Genomic DNA, 18,035 nt, shown 5'->3' on the forward strand with positions numbered 1-18,035 from the left:
ATTTGATAAAATTCAACATTTACTCAAGGTATAAATAGCAAATGAAAAGAAGGTAACTTCCCCATTCTGATAAAAAAGATCTATGATAAAGCTACACTTATCATTCTTAGCAGTATAAGGTTCAACACCTATGAAAATCACAAACAAGTAAGGATGTCAGTTATTCCTACTTCTGTTCAACTTTTGACTTGGAGATCCTAGCCAGTGTAGTAAAGGAACAACAGGAAATAGATTGCATACATATCAGAAATAAAAATATGACTATTGCTATTTCCACATGATATTACAATATTTACAGGAAACCCTAAGGAAACCATAAAACACTATGCAAAATAATAAATGAAATTAGCAAAGTTGCAGGACATAAAATCAACATAGAAAACGAGTTATATTTCTCTATATATAATAAGTTGTCAAAGGAACAAAGTAAATATTTCAGGTCTCTTGTAACTGCTCAATTATGTCTTTGTAGTATGAAGGTTGAAATACACAATATATAAGTAAATGGACATGGCCGTGTTCCAATAAAACTTTAATTACAAAAACTGTTGGACAGTGAGTACACCATAGTTTGCAATCCCTGCTATCTATTAACAACAAAGCAGAAATGTGACATTTGAAAAGCAACTTCATTTACAATAACATAAAAAATAATATACGCAAGAATAAATGTAATAAGAGATGTGAAAGACCTGTACACCAAAATCTACAAAGTATTGCAGAGGAAACTTCCAAAACCTAAATAAATGTGAAGAAATATGCCAAGACATAGATATTAAGATGACATTTTTTTCCAAATTGAGTTGTAGAGTCAAAGCAACCTCAACCCAAATTCCCAAAGACTTACTGTGAATCTACTGTAATTAAGACAGCATGGTACTGGCATTATTATAAATATATAAATTGATAGAACAGACCCTAGAAACCAGAAAAAAAATAGATTCAAAACTTATATAGTCAATAGATTTATACAAAGTTGCCATGGAAGGTCAATGAAAAAAGAAAGTCTTTTCAACAAATAGTAATAAAACAACTGGATAACTGAATGGAAATTATTAACCATAACCATAACCCACATCACACACAAGAAAGTTAAGAAGCATGGGTCATAGACTTATGAAAGAGTTAAAACTGTTAATCTTACAGAAAACATAGAAGACAAACTTTGTAATATTGGATGTGGTATTGATGTCATAAATAGATATGAAAAGCACAAACATTAAAAGAAAACAGGCCGGGCGCGGTGGCTCACGCCTATAATCCCAACACTTTGGGAGTCCGAGGTGGGTAGATCATGAGGTCAAGGATCGAGACCATCCTGGTCAACATGGTGAAACCCTGTCTCTACTAAAAAATACAAAAAATTAGCTGGGCATGGTGGTGCGTGCCTGTAATCCCAGCTACTCAGGAGGCTGAGGCAGGACAATTGCCTGAACCCAGGAGTCGGAGGTTGCGGTGAGCCGAGATCGCACCATTGCACTCCAGCCTGGGTAACAAGCAAAACTCTGTCTCAAAAAACAAAGACAAAAACAAACAAACAAAAGGAAAATATTGATAAAATGGACCTCAAAAAGATTAAAAACTTTCAATCTTGAAAGACAAGTTATAAAATATAAAAGGCAAGTGCAAATTAGGAGAAAATTTTCCAAGGCCATACAAAATTTTGCAAGACAAAACAAATGGACTTGGCTCAGAATACTCAAAGAACTCATGTCTAAATCATAAGATAAACAACTCAAGTTTTAAAAAATGGGCAAAAAATGTGAACAGTGTGAACAGATATGTTACATATAACATACGAACATATGTAAAGAAAATGAGCAAAGGCTTAAAGCATTCCCTTTGAAAACTGGCACAGGACAAGGTTTATCTCTCTCACCATTCCAATTCAACATAATATTGGAAGTTATGGCCAGGTCAATCAGCAAAAGAATGAAATTAAGGATATTTACAAAGGAAGAGAGAAATTCAAATTGTCTCTGTTTGCAGATGACATGGTTTTGTATTTAGAAAACCCCATCATCTCAGCCCAAAAACTCAAGTTGATAAGCAATTTCAGTAAATTCTCAGGATACAAAATCAATGTTCAAAAATCACAAGCATCCTATACACCAATAATGGATGAACAGAGAGCCAAATCATAAGTGAAATCCCATTCACAATTACTACAAAGAGAAGAAAATAATAAGGAATACACCTTAAAAGGGATGTGAAGGACCTATTCAAAGAGAACTGCAAACCACTCCTCAAGAAAATAAGAGAGGACACAAACAAAATGAACAAAAATTCCATGCCCATGGATAGGAAGAATCAATATTGTGAAAATGGCCATAAGGCCCAAAGTAATTTATAGATTCAATTTTATTCCCATCAATCTGCCATTGACTTTTTTCACAGAATTAGAATAAACTACTTTAAATTTTATACAGAACCAAAAATGAGCCTGTACAGCTAAGGCAATCCTAAACAAAAAGAACAAAGCTGGAAGCATCAGGCTATCTGACTTCAAACTATACTACAAGGCTACAATAACCAAAACAGCATGGTATTGGTACCAGAACAGATATATAGATGAATGGAACAGAATACAGACCTCAGAAATAACACTACACATCTGCAACCATCTGATTTTTGATGAACCTGACAAAAACAAGAAATGCTAAAAGGATTCCCTATTTAATAAATGGTGCTGGGGAAACTGGTTAGCCATATTCAGAAAACTGAAAATGGACCAGGCATGGTGGCTCATGGCTGTAATCCCAGCATTTTGGGAGGCCAAAGTGGGTGGATCATGAGGTCAGGAGATTGAGACCATCCTGGCTAAAACAGTGAAACCTCGTTTTTACTAAAAATACAAAAAATTAGCAGGGAGTGGTGGTACACACCTGTAGTCCCAGCTACTTGGGAGGCTGAGGCAGGAGAATCACTTGAACCCAGGAAGCAGAGGTTGCAGTGAGCTGAGATTGTGCCACTGCCCTCTAGCCTGGTGACAGAATGAGACTCTGTCTCAAGAAATGGAGAAAGACAGAGAAAGAGAGAGGAAGGAAGGAGGAAACTGAACGCCCTTCCTTACACCTTATGCAAAAATTAACTGAAGAGCGATTAAAGACTTAAACACAAGAACTAAAACCATAAAAATCCTAGAAGGAAACCTAGGCAATGCCATTCAAGACATAGGCATGGGCAAAGACGTCATTACTAAAACACCAAAAGCAGTTGCAATAAAAGCCAAAATTGAGAAATGAGATCTAGTTAAACTGAAGAGCTTCTGCACAGCAAAAGAAACTATCATCAGAGTGAACAGGAAACCTACAGAATGGGAGAAAATTTTTGCAATCTATCCATCTGACAAATGACTAATATCCACAATCTGCAAGGAACTTAAACAAATTTACAAGAAAAAAAAAACATTAAAAAGTGGGCAACAGATATGAACAGACACTTCTCAAAAGAAGACATTCATTTGGCCAACAAACATATGACAAACAGTTCATCATCACTGGTCATTAGAGAAATGCAAATCAAAACCACAATGGATACCATCTCATGCCAGTTAGAATGGCAATCATTAAAATGTCAGGAAACACCACATGTTCTCACTTATACACAGGTGTTGAACAATGAGAACACGTGGACTCAGGGAGAGGAGCAGCACACACTGGGAGTAGTTGGTGGAGGCTAGGGGAGGGAAAGTGAGGGTGGGAAGGGTGGTGAGGGATAACATGGGGAGAAATGCCAGATATAGTATGCATGTATGCAAAAACCCTGCATGACCTGCACATGTGCCCCAGATCCTAAAGTAAAAAATAAAATAAAATAAAATAAGTCAGGAAACAACAGATGCTGCAGAGATGTGGAGAAATAGGAATGCTTTTATACTGTTGGTGGGAATGTAAATTAGTTCAACTACTATGGAAGACAGTGTGACAATTCCTTAAATCTACAACTAGAAATACCATTTGACCCTGCAATCCCATTACTGGGTATATACCCAGAGGATTATAAATCACTTTACTATAAAGACACATGCACACATATGTTTACTGTAGCACTATTTACAATAGCAAAGACTTGGAACCAACCCAAATGTCCATCGATGATAGACTGGATAAAGAAACTGTGGCACATATACAGCATGGAATACTATGCAGCCATAAAAAATACTGAGTTCACATCTTTTGCAGGGACATGGATGAAGCTGGAAACTATCATTCTCAGCAAACTAACTCAGGAACAGAAAACCAAACACTGCATGTTCTCAATCATATGTGGGACTTGAACAATAAGAACACATGAACACAGGGAGCAGAATATGATACACCAGGGCCTATCTTGCGGGGCAAGGGAAGGGAGAGCATTAGGACAAATACCTAATGCATACAGGACTTAAAACATAGATGACAGGTTGATGGGTGTAGCAAACCACTATGGCATATGTATACCTATATAACAAACCTGCTCATTCTGCACATGTATCCCAGAACTTAATTTAAATTTAAACTTAATTTATAATTTTAAAATTAAATTTTAAAACTTAAAATTAAACTTAATTTATAATTAAAATTAAAAAGTCCAAAAGAAAGAAAAAAGAAAAGCAAATGAACATATGAAAAGATTTGCAACATTATTGGTCATCAGAGAAATACAAATAAATCATAATAAAATATATTTTACATACAACTTAGGTACTAATGTTTAAAGAAAATATCTGCATGATATGTGAACCTCTGTCACTCTAGAGGCTAACAAGGTGTTCTAGGCATCTCTTGCTCCTTACCAAGTGACATTGTTTTGCTGTGTCCTTACCCAAATTTTATCTTGAATTGTAGTTCCCATGATCCCCACATGTGGGAGGGATCTGGTGGGAGGTAATTGAATAATGAGGGTAGTTACCCTCGTGTTGTTCTCATGATAGTGAGTGAGTTCTCAGGAGATCTGATAGTTTTAAAAGGGGCTTTTCCCCCTTTGCTTGCCACTCTCATGCCGCCTTGTGAAGAAGGACATGTTTGCTTCCCTCTCCTCCATGATATAAGTTTCCTGAGACCAACCCAGCCATGCAGAACTGTGAGTCAATTAAATCTCTTTTTTTTAAAAAATACCCAGTCATAGGCATTTCTTCATAGCTGTGTGAGAATGTACTAATATACCAGGTATAGTCATAGTATCATCTTCAACAACTCTCTAATGGAGTTTGTCATGATGGCCTTCCTTACTAGGCTCACTCCTTCCGCACTCATTCCCTCATAGTATATTCTTAACAGAGCAGACAGAATGAGTGATCCTTTAAAAACATAGGTCTGGTCATCTCACTCTTCTGCTCAAAACCTTCCCAAAGGCTTTCCCTTTCACCCTGAATAAAATAACAAATTCTCACAATAGTTTATTACATGATCAATGTCCTTTTCCTGCCTAAACACATTTAGACTATGATGATCCTTACTTACCCCATTAGAGCCACATCTACCTGTTTTCCTTAACATGCCAAGCACATGCTCCCTCAGGGCCTTTGCACTTGCTTTTCCTCTGTCTGGAATGCTCCACTCAGATGGTTCCCTTATTTACTTCTTTCAACCTACTTCTCAAGTATCAACTGGAAAATGGCTATTTCATTCACTATTCACTCTTTCATTCACTACTGCTATTCACTCTAGTGTCTATAAAAGGGTATGGTACATAACAGTATTTATGAAATACTTGCTACATAAATGAACTGTCCCATGTGAATATAATATACCACTTTGAATCATCTTTTTTTCTATCTCTTTCTACATATATTTTAAATGCCCATTTATTTCCAAATGTACAAAGCTATTAAATCACAGAAAGATAACGCTAACTTTGTATTACAGAATTTGCCATTTGCTAATCATTCTTACTAACAAGCATCAAAATTTAAAATGAGAAAGATCAACCCACTATAAGCATTGTCAAGTGCTTCTCATGCTTCTTAGGATTTTCATTTTGCCTGTCTGTGAAAGATGCTTGCTTATTGCTTACCTGTACAGGATAAGGAGAACATATAGTTCATTTAATATTGCAGATATACACTTCAGAAATTGATTGAGAAATAGATATTGAATGATGATAGCACATGCACCTGGTAACTAAATATTGAAAGATTTTCCTATGAGCCTTTAGGTGTTTTTAAAATTTAAAATTTTTAAAAACAGACTAACAAATTAAGAACATATTTATACCTTACATTTGATTTGCCATATATTGAAGTAGGTAGATGAATATTTTAAAATTTCTGCATCCAACACTTGCAACCTTATGTTCCATGTGATAACAATTTAGTATATAATTCATGTGTATAAAATAGTTCTCTCTCTGTAGTATCTTTATTACACCAAGAAAATCATTTGAATTTATTTTTACTAAACATGAGCTATTATCCTTTAATTTTAAAATTCTACATAATTTTTTCATATGACAATATAGCAAAGATGTCTTTCTGAGGCTATAGTAATTTCATCATAAGATGAAGTGTCATGGCTCTGTCTTTGTTATCCATCTACTTTTAGATCTACCTACTTTCAGATAATTCATCTGTCTAACATCTATCTATACATGTAATCTGTCTATATACCTACTGACCTATCATCCATCTGCAAACTCATTAATGTACATACTGTGAACCTAATTTATGGAAATAATCTACATATTGCATCTATTGAAGCAAAAATTTTCATAAGGGTTTCTCAACTCTTCATACTTAAAAAGAACTGATAATCCACCAATGTTAAAATTCAATAAAATTTAAAAACATTTAAAAAAAAGGAAAATAGGAAACCTGAGAAACTCTACAAAGATGAAAATTTAAAAACTATAGTAAACTGAGAGGCCAGGGACTTAATTGCTCTGCACAGTAACTATTTTTCTATAATAATTTTAGTTTCACCAACAGTTGAAAAAGGATAAGTTGAAGGATATTTCCTTCAACATGTTACGGATAAAATTCATGATCTGCCCTCGGCTTACACAATTAACTTTTTTATATTTGCACACTGGGAGTGCAACACCAACTAATTTTCATCTATAGTTCTATTTCGCCATTTTTGACAGCATTCCCAAGAACTGTCCACTAATTTAGAGTGTGTTTAAGTTACCATCCACATAAAACTCTCTGATACTCAATCATTATTCTCTTCAGGGCCTATTAGCCTTACTCAAATTTGTCAAACACAGACTTCCAGACTAATAATATTTTCTTCCTTATAGCAAACTCTTTTTTTTCCCCCTTTTGGTTAGTACTACCACCTGGTGACCTGGAGAGTTTATATTGAACTTCTGTTTAATCCTCACCCTAATTAGATGAAGCAGCTGAGCAACAGGAAGCTTCTGCTACCTCCCTTTAGAGGCCTGAATCAGCTACACTCCAGGCCATTCCTAGTTTAGGAAGGAAGAATCTAATCTGTGATTCAAATATGATCTGAGTTCACAGGGCCCAGCACTACCTCTTAGCTTCTGTGTTGGCCTGTACTTATATCTTTAACATTAAGTAAGCGTTGTCATAGTTGCAACAAGTCAGGTTTTCCTGATCTGATGTTTTCTTACATCCAAAATAGTGAAGACCTCTTCACTGGTACTCCATTCCACATAAGGACATTTGAAGCATTCCACAAAGAATAGCTCAAATTGCATGCAATTAAGGGTGAATATTATATATTTCAAACCACCTCCTAAGGCTTTAAGATCTGCCACATAAGAATAGTGTATGTTACTTTGAATTAACCACTCACCTTCATTGCACGAAATCTTGGAACTAAATTTCCTTTCTTTCCTCTTCCCCAAATTATCACCTCTTCATACTTAAAAATGGAATCTTTAATATTTCATGACTAGTGGAAAATAATGTAAAATACTTATTTTCTATTATCTTAATCTAATTCCTTTATCATGATAGCACTGCTACCTTGCCTAAAGTTGAAGCCCAAAATAGACTTCATGAGTTCTGGGATAAAAAATATGAGCAGCTCTTTACTTTATCATTGGCCAATCAGCATGTTTGGTAAGAAAGAGGATTATCAGAAGGCTCCTCTGACTCTTTGTTCTCAGGTGGGAAAACATAATGAGACAACTTAAAGCAGTAAGTAATTAACCGAACATAAAGCCTGTATTAGTACCGTATTCATATATTACTCATTTTAAAGATTTCTTTACAGTTTATTTTATTATAATAAAAATAAAAGGATTTTATTTTGAGCTTTTTGAGAAACAGAGTAGATAGAGATCTTTATAAAAATGAGGCTTTTACATTGACATGTCAAATGCCAGAAGGATTCAGTTTAATTTTTCTGTAGACTTGGTCTACCTCTCATTTTCTTTTCTGGTAGAAGACAGTATCCCATTTTGTCTGAGTCCCTAACAAACTTCTCACATCAAATCAAAAAGCAAGTAGTTTCTGTCATCTTTAGCAGAAGCACAAACAGTTATGCTTTATCCATATTCCACTTCCTTTTAGAGTTGGCATTAGGATGTGTGTTTACAGATAGTTTGGGGCAGCCTAGGAAAGGGGTCAGTTTAGAAGAAGATCAATGAATATGGTGGATTGTAAGATAGTATACAGGAAATAATAATGATGTCAGTTTACTCTAGAGTGACCATAAGTATGTGCTGCAAAGGTAGAAAAGATACAGAACAAAAAGACATTTATTTAAATAACATTTATTTATAGTTAGTTAATTCATAGAGCAAGAATTCTAATTCTATGTAACTTGATGGTCAATGTTCTTACCAATTAGGAAAGGAAATCAAATAATACAGACTTGGATTAGTGTTTAAAATGTAAGACAAAGAAGAAAGAGAAACGCAGAAATGAATGTCTACAATACAGAAACGATTAACAAATAAATTTTTATAAAATTAAAAATGATATGAAGAAACAGACATAAAATGACATGTAGAGGCTGCAGTCCCATACTAGCTAAGCAATTTCAAGCAAATGTTTGCCAATAGCCATGGCATAGACTGGTCATGTTATGTGCAGATAACAGTAGTCAGTTAAATGGCAGGCACCAGGCAGAGGCAGAGCTTCTCTCAGAATATGATAAAAATAGTAATAAATGGATAAGGTTTTCCCAACACAGAGGCTCTACTTTGGCTATATATGCTTATTTGGAGAATATAGGGACAATATGATATTTTTAAAGTACTGTTGCTGTCAAAGAGATATCTGCACTTTCATGTTTATTGCGGCATTATTTACAATAGCCAAACATGGAATTAACCTAAGTTCCTATCGATGGATGAATGGATAAAGAAAGTGTGGTACATATATACAATAGAACACTATTTAGCCCAAAAAAGGAAATCTTCTCATTATGACAACATGGACGAACCTGGAGGACATTATGTTAAGTAAAATAAGCCAGGCACAAAAGGACAAATACCACTTAATATCACTTACATGTAGAATCTAAAAAAGATGATCTGATAGAAATAGAGACTAGTATGGTGGTTGTTAGAAGCTAGGGTTGTTGGAGGAATAGGAGTTGGGATGATATTGGCCAAAGGATTCAAAATTATACTGAAGGAAAAATGTCAAGAGATCTATTGTATAGCATGATAACTATAGTTAATGACAATATATTATATTCTTGAAAAATGCTAAGAGAGTGGATGTTGTGTCTCACCATAAAAATAATGATATGAAATAATGCATATAATAATTAGCAATACTGAACCATTTCACAACATATATATGCTTCAAAACATTATATTGTATATAATAAATACATACAATATTATGTCAATTGAAAAAAATAAAATGGATCAAACCTACAGAATAATGTCAAAATACTTTGCTTTTACTTTCTACTCAGTGCTCTCAGACAGTAGGCATTAATATTAAAACATTTTCTCTTACAGAGATGAAACACAAATTTGGTACTGGAAGGTTACAAGTTTGCTTTTGATTTAATGCAGCACAATTTAAAAGTCTCTAAGAAAGTTTGCCATCCTTAAGAGCCACAAGCCTGCCCTTAATGCCTCGGGAGATTTGTACTTCTCATAAGTACCTGGTATAGTAGCTCCTCATAAATCCTCATCCCAAGGACAACATCTGTGACTCCACCCTCAACAGCTTTCTAAAGACAGCTCAAAGGAATGTATTAACTCAATCTCTAACCTTGAGCAAACCAGCATATGACTGCAGGAACAGTGTAGCTTGAAAATCCAGAAATATACTCTAGGCTTTTACTGGGTTATAATAGAAATGAGTCTGAAGACTCCCAGCTTGTTACAGTTAAATGTCCTGAAAATATTTTCAGACTATTTTTAACATTTATCTGTGGCAAAGTGTTTCATAAACTAAGAATAATTCAGAGGTCTTTTGGATATGAATTTTTAAATAATTGCATGTGGAAAGGTATAAAACAGGAATGCTTCAAGGTGACTTTTTTTGCATGTCTCAAGACTGAGCCTTCACTGATGATGACAAATAGATAATTAGAATCCCCAGCCTCAGAGATGCGAGAAATGTGATCTTTTGGGAATGACCATGAAGCTCCTGGAAGGATTCACTGTGAGTCACTGCTCATATCATGGAACAAACTACACCAGTTAGAAAGGCTGAGAGGATAACAACGAGCTAATTTTAATAACTTTCGGTCAATGGCAGAAGAGTGGAAGCATATAGTCAACAATAAATCTTAGTTTGCAATAAATTTTACCACTTTCAGGACTTCATAAATATTTAATATTTATCCTTTTGCAAACATACGCTGGTGGCTTAACAAAAGATAACTAAGAGCTATAACCATATATAGACACCACTCCCACCAAAATGAATCTAATACAAACAGCTGAACGACCATCCTTCTCTCCATTGCTGTCCAGTGACAGCAACAAACAATACATTTGAATCAACATTCTATTATTATTAATGCTCATAATTTCATTGTAAAACACAACTGAGAGAAAAATGTTTATACTGAGATTTGTGTAGTACTGTAAAAGCAGAAGATAGGGATTAAAGAAAGAATTCTGAAACTAAGCATCCTTTCTAATATCAACATTTATAGAGCATTAGTCAGTATATTAGAAGGATCTAGGATCCTTAATCAGGTTTTTCATAGCAGTGTTCAGCTGAAGTGATGTAGTCCTGTTGTCTCCATTATAGAATGAGAAAATCAAAACAAAAAGTCCGGTCTGCCAAAGTATTTCTCACAAAAGATTTATAGGTCATTCCTTCTCAATTTCATTTTTGAAAGATCAGCATATTACACATTTAAACAACCAGCTATCAAAGTAGGAAAAACTCCTTCTCATCTAGCCAGGGGCAGGGTGCACTTGCTTTTCAGATACATTATACTACTATTTTCTGCAATAAGTGAAAACATGATCAACATATGTTTTGCCAGAGAAACCTTAAACAAGGTACAAGAGAGCCATTCAGAAGGCACAGAAGAACTTCTAACAAAAACCGTGCTGAAAAAGTCCCAAAAAGGCCAGATACGACCACAGTGTGCAAATGTTGTTAAGGTTATTTTAACAATGCTGTTTCCATTTCCGAAACCGGGCTCAGAAATGAAAAAGAAAAATCTGTAATTTAAGTTTTTGAAATGTTCTCATAATTTTCTTCTTCTTTAGCCATTATATTTTCAGTGGCTATTGTGCTGAATTCCCACGTTTCTAATACATCTCAAGTTTATAAGCTGTTAGACAAGTCAACAAAAGTGTATTTATTATTTTTTAACTTATATATTCATCAAACATGGATTGTTCACTACTGACGACTGCTCACCAGTGCCTACAAGACTTCTACGAGAGACAAACATAACCTCTAGACAATTAATGTCCTTACGCTTTTTAATAAAACACTAATAACTTACAAAATGTAACTAGCATCTTATTTCTTAACAAACTTTGTGAGTTAAATTGTAATAATTTGCCCTCTTGATGGGAAAATTTGTAAGTTACTGGATTTTTAACAGAATAGTCTACAACATAATTTTTAAAATATGTTACGCACTCTAGAAAAGTATGCTATGATATTAAAACACAATAGATTTGCATGTGTTTTGCAAAATTGAATATTATAGGAAACTGGTGACTAAATTTTAAAAATTAATATAGTAACTGCCCAGGGCAAGGAGGACTATGATGATAATTATAATGATGATGATAATGACCATCATGATTTATCCCTGTACTGCTATTGGGTATACACAATTTTCCAAATAATTTCCCAAGTATTTTGGATATTTTTAAATAAAATACCATGTGAATTCACAACCCAGTGATATATACATTTATAACTTTAAAAAATTGTACTCAGAGCATGTTAAAAGCTTTAAATAACCAACCTGGTGATTATACTTTCTATTGTAAATCTTCTAAATATTCCATTTCTATCATATACTAAACTGATAATTTCAAAAATTAAGTAAGAATATTTACCTTATCTAGCTGCCAATTCCACTCCTGAGAAAACTCAAATCTCTGATTTACCCAGATTGTGCCATGAGGCATTCATTGCTGCTATAATAGTTCTGCCATAAGTTTACCCTCTAATTTAGACTTTTTTCTGCTCTCATTCTCCTACTTTTAAACCTTTAATGTATTTCCATAGTACATTTTCACTCTCCTGATGTTATTTCCTTATAGGATATTTTGATGTTTTCCATAATCTTCCTAGGCCACACTAATTATTTACTCTTTAAGGCTTTCATAACATTTCATTAATAGCATGTATACACTGAATATAGTTATGCACCATGCATCTTCCCTGGTAGATTTTGAGTTCACTGAAAACAAGAAATACGTCTTGTTCACTTTCATATCCCCCAATATAACAATGCTTTATTAAAACAAAAAACCAGAAACAGATCAGGCGCAGTGGCTCACACCTGTAATCCCAGCACTTCGGGAGGCTAAGGCGGGTGGATCACCTGAGGTCAGGAGTTCAAGACTAGCCTGATAAAGATGGTGAAACCCCATCTCTACTAAAAACACAAAACTAGCTGGGTGTGCTGGTGGGTGCCTGTAATCCCAGCTATTCAGGAGGTTGAGGCAGAAGAATCACTTGAACCTGGGAGGCGGAGGTTGCAGTGAGCCAAGATTGTCATTGCACTCCAGCCTGAGCAAGAAGAGCAAAACTCTGTCTCCAAAAAACAAAAAAGCAAAAACAAATATGAACACTTAACAACAAAAATATTTAGGCATTTTAGTCACTAATTTTAAAGTGCAAGCCATAATACAATGAAACTTGCAAGGCAATTTATTGATTCCTTATCCACAAGCATTAAAAATTATAATGTGTAAGGGTGGATACAGTGCCATATTGTAAAGCAGCATATGCCTTTTCAAAAATGATGAAATACAATATTATAAGACCCCATGTGCATAAAACCATAGGGCTTAACTTAGGGAATTGAATAGAAGAAGACAAATAATATTGTCATTGGAAAGCTCAAATTTGAAAAGATGTTTATACTGTACAAATTGATTTATAAATCCAAAGAATATTTAGTCATAACTGTAGTGTAATTTTTAGTAGAGTTTGTCAAAATGACTCTAAAATTTATATTGGCAAGAAATATGTAAGATTCTGCATAAGAACAAGATAAAATTTGGCCAACTGCAACATACGATAAATTTAAACCTATTAAAACAATATGATTGTGGTGCAAAAAAGAACAAAGAAAGCAATTAAGCAAAATAAAAAATTCTCTAAAATATGGGCATTTGCATTAAGATAAATATATCATTTCAAATCTACTGAAATGTAAACCTTTAAATAAGTAGGATTAAAATAATTGGCACTTATTAATGTTAAAGAAAATTAGACTTCTACTTCATTCTAAACATAAAAATTGATTAGCGAAGGAAGGGTTGAAGATACAGATATAAAACAAAAACAACCTCTTAAGAAAAATAGAATATTTTCAAATTTTTTGGATAGGGAAACCCTTCTAGCTGAGACTCAACCAGAAAGCTATAAAAGGAATGGCTTGACATATATATTAAAAACCTCTTAAAAAATGGCATAGTGTTGAGTAAAAACTACTGCGAAGTCTATGCTACAAAAAAGTATTAATATCCAAAAACATCCAAAATACATAGGAAAGTATAGTAGGAAACACCTTTGCTCATTTTCTATTAGGTTTTTAATCTTTTGTTTCTAATTGGGTGATAATTCACAAAAGAAAACATACGAACAGCAAATCGATATGAAAGGATGCACCACTTCTTTTAACCAGTAATGAATAACTCTTATAAAATCACTTTTGCCAGTAGACTGTCAAAATCTTTAAAATATATACGGTTCATTGTAATGAGAGATTTGAGGAAACTGGACCCTCTCACACACGGTTGATGGAGGGTTAAATTGGAAAAGCCTTCTGAATACAATTTCTAATACTTTTTTTAAAAGTCATATTCTTTGAACCCCAAATTCAACTTACAAAAGAAAATCTTAAAAAAATACACATACACAACAAAAGACTCTTCACGGACATTCACTGCAGTCTTGATTATAATAGTGACAAATTAGAAACAACGAAAAGATCCCCAGATTTATTTTTATCAGTGATTCAGAGAACAGACTTCTGTTAATTAAAAAAAAAATCGAAACAATAATAAAGCATAAAGAAAAAATGGCTAGATAAATCCATGCCAAATATTTCACCTGTGAGGAGGATAAAATGGTGGGAATGAAGGGAGTAAAAGATTTCACATTGTATTTCTTGTTTTGTTTTAGTCCTTTACAATTAGAACATATTCAGGCAAATTTATATATTTAAAAAACAACCAAATGAAGAATGACTAGAGCAAGTTTGCCTAATCCAACAACAAATAGTGCCATGAAGTTAATAGTCTAAATAATTCATAATCAATTACCAATTCATGTAACAAATATATACCGGTGCAATTCTGTAGCAAACATTACAGTAGACAGTAGTAATATATGATGACACAAGGCCTTCTCCTCCACATCATCAAAGAACTATCAAGAACCCAGAAAAGCAAGTGGTTGAGCAACAAGGTGACAAGGTGACACAGATCCACAGAGTATCACCTTACTTTTGCAGGGAAGGACACATAAGGCCTCACTGAGGGAGGGTGAGTAAAATCATACATTTTTTCAGTAAATAATAATACCCTCAACAGTCAAAAGGAATGAGGATAGCAAGAAATTTCATGTAATGGGCAAAGTCACTCTTACCTGAGGTCATGGACTCTACTGTGCCACTGTTTGGGGTTGAACTACCACCTTCACCCCTGCCCCAAAAGCTGTCCAGCCTTAGCTAAGCAACTTAACCTCTCTTAATCTCAATGGCTTAGCTGTAAAATGGCAACAGTGACCACATCCACCCCATTGGTTCATTGACAAGACTGAAGGAAGTCATTCACAAAAGCATCAGAACAGTAATAGGTATTTGATGAATATTTGCTAACCTTTTACAGAAGCCAGAGTACACCAGGTGTTCAGGAGACTGAGAGAAGGTTAATATAGATTGAATAGCAAAATTATGGAATATTTACCATACTACAATGAAATATGAACAATCAACTCCAAATAAGTGCAGAGAATTTCCCTAAATGAATCTAAAGTTATATTTATTTACTCTTACTATAATAGGAAAATTACCTCATGAGCAATAAAACAAATTCTAAGTACATATTCAACGAGATTTTCATGTTTTTCAGGTGAATTTATATAAATGATCATGAAATTATCTACTTCAAACTTTTAAGGCTCCCAAAATTGGAATTGAAAGCAATGTTCTGTCTCAGTACAAAGGAATCTAATTTTTGAAAAAGAAATTTATCCACCAAAATTAAATAAAATATTTCATCCAAAAATAACTTCTATCATTTTCATTTAATGCAGATGAGTCAATAGATCTCTCCTTGTTTTTCTTTTTGACAGGGTCTCACTCTGTTGCCAGGCTGGAGTGCAGTGGCATGATCTCAGCTCACTGCAACCGCTGCCTTCTGGGTTCAAGCCATTCTCCTGCCTCAGCCTCCTGAGTTGCTGGGACCACAGGCGTGTGCCACCATGCCCAGCTAATTTTTTTTTTTTTTTTTTTTTTTTTTTTTTGCATTTTTAGTAGAGACAGGGTTTCACCTGTTAGCCAGGATGGTCTTGCTCTCCTGACTTCATGATCTGCCAGCCTTGGCCACCCAAAGTGCTAGAATTACCAGTGTGAGCCACCATGCCCAACCAGATCCCTCTCTTTTATTTTCCATCTGGCCTCTGTCGCTATGCTATTACTACTTACTTGCTTTCTCATCATCATTTCAAACCCATACAATTCACATGAACAACTGCTTCAAAACCCCTTAGTCCTTCTATATCATCTGGATCTTTTATTAAAATAAATACGATTATTTCCAAGAAGCAGCTTAGTGCTCTGGTTAATGGCGTAGGCTTTATAGATAGATTACCTGCATCCAGGTTGCAGCTTTGCCAATTATCAGCTATGTGACCTCTCTGAGCTTCCATTTCCTTGCACTTAAACTGGGATTAATAATAATACCTGTCTACATATCTTACAAAGTTGTGAAAATTAAACAAATTATTATATATAAAATAGAAAAGCATTTGGCTTCTTAAAAGTGTTTAATAATTATTAGCCAATGATAACAGCTTTCTTTGAGTTTCCTACCTTACCTTGTGGAACTCAACATCTCACTCTTTTTCTGCTCCTCTCTCAGTACATCATCACATTAAATATACCATCTTTCTGGCTTTCTGGACTCTCTAAACTTCTGTGCCAAAATAATCTTTCTGTGGTATATAAAACTTTCTACAAAGTTTTCAGATTTTACTGCAGAGCAAAAGCTACATATTAATCATTATCTCCGCACGTGACTATCTCAACAGGCCTTCATATAGCCTGTTATTTCTAAATTTTTGCCCAATAAGATAGCACTATGGCATGAAAAAGCCTTCATTTATCTTTACTAGAACTGAGCCCCAGTTCTTACTACACAAATATATTCAACTGGTACAATTTCATTAGCAATTTCCTAGCTGATAAATTGTCCTTAGGTTTGTCGTTTAATTATTAGGCAACTTTGTGCCTAAAGTTGTTCATGCCTGGTCAGAATAAAGCACTGATACAGCACCACTCACCAAATAAGAATCATTTTTCTTGGTTTCTTTCGTAGCAATAAAGAAGGCAAAAGTCAGAGTATTTTTTTAAATAGAAAAGCAACTGAAATTTTTTTCTTAACCTCTATATTACTTGTGTTCTCTCCTTTATACTACTTGTTTCTACAAAAACCAATCTCTGTAATTAGATCCCAAACTTTGGCTTTGCATCTATCAAAGTAATTATCAAGCCTTCTATGTGTAAGCTCATTATTTTGATGGATTAGAATGTTGTAGTGTGTAATATGTTTTTTAACATATGGAAGAGAATTGAATTTTGATTGAATACATAAACTGTAAAAGCAGCTTCAGGTTCCATGTATGAAACAAAGCCTATTACTACGAAAAGTCATGTGTTAATATCAGCACAGTCATAACTAACCGGTTTCCCATGATTATCTTAGAAGACAATGTGGTAAATCATGATAACCGGGTAAGTAAAGAGAGTCACTCATGTCTTAATTGATAGCTTGTATAATTTGATTATTAAAATTAAAACTGTACATGTATGTGAAACAGTATAAAATATTAAAGGGATTGAGTTTGTTTTACTTTTTAGTCTCAAAAATAGCTTCAGTTCATGAGCAACATTATTTCATTTAACGACTATTCAAAGGAATAACTGATTTTAATATTATAAATGTAGTTACAAAACTAACACAAATACTACTATAGTACAACAGTCTTTTATAAGATTGACATATATTTTGTCGAGAAAAGTTTCACCCAGTGGAATATTTATTTCTGTTTTGCAGTATAAGCTTCTTAGAATGAATAACATTCAAAAAAAATTTAAAAAATATACTTGTAAATAGCAGGGAAAAAATTGCCATTACTTGAAGGCATTTTCTATTAAAACTTAAATATGGCACAATGGTCATTTTATAGAGTTCATTAATGAAGTTGGGAAGAGATTATTAATCTTCAGTGT

General features: G+C 34.0%; 1 protein-coding gene across 1 annotated transcript in view; it reads right to left on the reverse strand.

Moving 5' to 3' along the window:
* TRHDE (thyrotropin releasing hormone degrading enzyme) overlaps window positions 1-18,035 on the reverse strand; it is a 385,721-nt gene that overhangs the window by 75,079 nt on the left and 292,607 nt on the right. The gene's annotated exons all lie outside the window — the stretch shown is intronic.

The sequence above is a fragment of the Aotus nancymaae genome, unplaced genomic scaffold (genome assembly GCF_030222135.1).
Source record: "Aotus nancymaae isolate 86718 unplaced genomic scaffold, 86718_ANA_hifiasm-v0.15.2.pri h1tg000016l, whole genome shotgun sequence".
NCBI classification, from domain to species: domain Eukaryota; kingdom Metazoa; phylum Chordata; class Mammalia; order Primates; family Aotidae; genus Aotus; species Aotus nancymaae.